This window comes from Triticum dicoccoides, chromosome 5B (assembly GCF_002162155.2).
Source record: "Triticum dicoccoides isolate Atlit2015 ecotype Zavitan chromosome 5B, WEW_v2.0, whole genome shotgun sequence".
Classification (NCBI taxonomy): domain Eukaryota; kingdom Viridiplantae; phylum Streptophyta; class Magnoliopsida; order Poales; family Poaceae; genus Triticum; species Triticum dicoccoides.
This window is the reverse complement of record NC_041389.1, coordinates 282,245,845-282,249,642: the sequence shown is the minus strand read 5'-3', so window position 1 is coordinate 282,249,642 and position 3,798 is coordinate 282,245,845.

Genomic DNA, 3,798 nt, shown 5'->3' with positions numbered 1-3,798 from the left:
GGTCCCCAAATCTTCATATCTTAAATTGCGTCGTGATGTAGATCAATTTACTGTTGTTAGGGATTCTCAGGATAGTCGCTTTCGCACAAATGTCCAAGCCGACATCTTCACCACGATTGTCATCCCTAAAGGCTTGTCACTTCATGTTTGCATTGATCTTGAGCACATTCGCACTCATCCAGAGAAATATCCGGGAGCCATTGAGCTCATTGAGTCGTCAAATCTAGCTGCCCCATTCGCCTTTCAACACGATTTTAACCACGCTGCCATCCATCAGTTTTATGCCACATGTTACTTTGCTCCTAATAACACTGTCACATGGATGGCCTCCAACACTGCACTCACAGCATCTTATGCTCAGTTTGTCACCGCACTTGGATTTCCCGACACTGGGTTCAAAATCCACAAGGATGACCCCAACCATAAGCTCAAAGGCATTGCGGTCTGTGCGGATCTCCTTAGACCCATATCATCCTTGTCTAGCATTGAAAAACAAAAGGGTCTAAATCAAGTCTCCATTTGGCGTTTTCCGTTCAACATCATTTATCAGTGTGTCATCCGCACCATTTATCCCAAGATGGGTGACAAGGGCTCCTGCAGTAGCTACTGCATTGATCTCATGCATCGCCTCTTCACATCTCCTAAAGGGAAGATAAATGTTCCACACTTTCTATGGCATGAGATCCGCCTTGCTAGCTTCCAGCACAAGCGGGCTTTCCCTCATGCACCTTTTATTCAGGCATTTATCGAGAGTGTAGCTCTCTTTCCCATTGCACGCACTCATATACATGAGAGATGGGTCATCCCACCTCACATGGCGGCTGACCATGTTCCTCCTCCTCCCGCTACTGCTAGTCGCACCGCCGCTAGTTTTCCTTCTCACGCTACCCATCCTCCTTCCAGTGATGCCCCCTTTGGGCGCATTGCTCGTTTTCTTGGGAAGGCTCATTCAGCCATGATGAAGATGTTCACCTACCATTGCTCCCAACACCACGATGTGGTCACTCGCATGGTCACTTCCAAGAACGCTCTGAAGGCTCGTCTGAGAGACTCAGGCGTATATGATGTGAGTGACGATGAGCGTCTTCCTGCCGATCCCCCTTCTGATTTTGGTTTTCCCTCCGGTCCTGAGTGGGTTGATTTCTTCGACGAGGCTGGTGGCAGTGGTGTTCATGATGATGATGATGAGGATGATCTTTAATACTGTTATGTCAGTCCCCCTAGTTCTTTTCTTTGGATACTTGATGCCAAAGGGGGAGTAGGCTCCATATGCATTACTCTAGCTCATTATGTAATCGAACCTATGTTATGAGTAGTTTGTTGAACTATGTTATGAGTTGTTGATTTATGTTATGAGCTATGTTATGAGTTGTTGAACTATGTTATGAGTTTGTTGAATCTGAGATTTGGTGAATCCATATGAAGTGTAACTCTTGATTATCGTGGCATCAGTTTGAGGGGGAGCCCTCATCATTTTTGTTTTTAGTAGTATCTGTGGTATCACTTTGAGGGGGAGCTCGCTCGCTACTTATTCTTATTATGGTTATTGAGCTCCACAACAAATACTTCCGATTACTATTATGAGTATGCATATGAGTTGTCATCAACTACCAAAAAGGAGGAGATTGAAAGTGCAATCATGCCCTTAATCATATTTTGATGTTGATGACAACACATATGCTCGGGACTAATCATGTTTATCAAGTATATCTCAGGATTATGTTCCAAAGACCGTGTGCATGGATCATGACTAGGGACAAAAGCATATAACTCAAGAATGGAGATACAAGATGTTGACTTCATTTATGGTTTGTTCTTGAGTATAGGGATCCCGCACTATTAAGAGGGGATCGATGGATCTGTGAAAAACTTGCTCAAAAGTTGCTATATATATACCATGCCTTCGGACGTCCGGTGTTCTACGGACGTCCGGTCCTTCCTGATTGCCCGGACGTCCGGACACTTCCGGACGTCCGACACTTCCACAACAGAAACATTTTTACGGATGTCCGGAACCCTCCGGATGTCCGACACTTTCACATCAGAAGCATTCTTACGGATGTCCGGCCCCGCTCGGACGTCCGTATCCTGTACACTGGATTGTGGGTCACACTTTTCATAGCGGCCGGTCGTCCGATGACTGTCGGACGTCCGGACCCATTTGGGCCTCCGAACATCCAACGTTCTCCGGACGTCCGGCCATCCTGTACCCCAAACGGCCACTTTTTCCCACCACCTATATATACACCCTTCCCTTCCACGGGATAGGGTTGACCATTCACTTTGAGCCTCACAAGAACACTCCTCACTCTCTCTCTCATTCATCCACACTAAATCCTAGATTCCAAGTGTTCTAGGAGCATTTTGAGAGAAGTTCTCCAATCAAGTGATAGATCCACTTCTTCCCCTTCTTTGCACCAAAGGAATTCATGACTTGAGCAAGTTTTGAGCATTTCCCCATTGTTCTTGTTACTCTTGGAGGTTGAAGACTCCTAGGCGGTAGGAGTCATCCGGAGAGGAATCGAACTTTGTGACTACCCTCGGAAAAGTTTGTGAGGGTTTGGAGACCACCCCAAGGTCTACCACTAGTGGTTGAGAAACGCCTCCGTGGTGTTGTCTCAAAGGGAGAATAGGGTGAGCCTTCGTGGCGTTGGTGTGCCTTCGTGGTAACATCCATCCCTCTAACGGTGACTAGCTCCCCTCCAAGGGAGTGAACATCGGCTTACATCCTCGTCTCCCAGAGTTGCGGTTATTCCTAACCTTAACTCTCTACTTGTGGTTACTTGTCTCTTTACACTTGCGTACATTATATTGTGCTTGTCTACTTACGTGTTTGTGTTATTTGCTTAGTACTTTGTGCTCACATGCCATTGTTAGGCTCATCTTCATATTCCGCATTATTGCCTAAAAATTGCCAAGTAATAATTAAAATTTGTAATTGTACCTATTCACCCCCCCCCTCTAGGTCCATCTCTCGATCCTTTCAGTTGGCCACCCTAACTCAAAACCAGGAGAGCCTGGAAAGGATCATGGAACAAAAATTCTATGATCTTGATGTCAAAGTAACTGAGATTCAGTTAGTTGTGGAGCAGCTGCAGGATGACATGCAGGAGAGGAAGGGCAAGACAACCACAGATGCATTTGCCAGAGTGCCTAGAGCTCAGAGTTCAGCTATAGTGCCTGTGTCAGACACAAGAGCTACATCATCTGCACCAGCTACAACTCCTATAGCTCCAGGGCAACCAGCTCCAGCTCCAACTCCTCCAGCTCCCTCTACATCAACTGAAGTCTTCGTCCAAGGAGCCATCTCTACACCACCAACTAAAGACCAAGCCTGAGAGACGATCTAGCACTATGCATTTTCTATGAACTTTTTGGTAACTTGTTGCCAAAGGGGGAGAAAAATGTATAGATCATAGGCTTTGAGAGAGAGAGATTTGCTGTTTTTTGTTCTCTCTTGTCTTTTTTGGTAACTTGTTTGCTTTTGATTGCTTGAGATACTATGCATTACCTGTGAGACATTGATGATCATGTGTTTGATCATAAGCTACACTTATGCTTGATTATATGTTATTATCTTACCTATCCTTATATGATCATTCACTTTGCTTGGTGATGAGTGCATGTATTCAATCTTTATTATTTTGAGCGCTCCACCAAGATGTATGTGACATGGAAGAGTAACCCATGAGCCTATTTCCTTGTGCATTTGAAGTCCAAAGCAAATCTTAAATTATGCACAAATTTAGGGGGAGCTCTTGCTTATCACATACTTCTCAAAGCGACGATGTTTTTTTT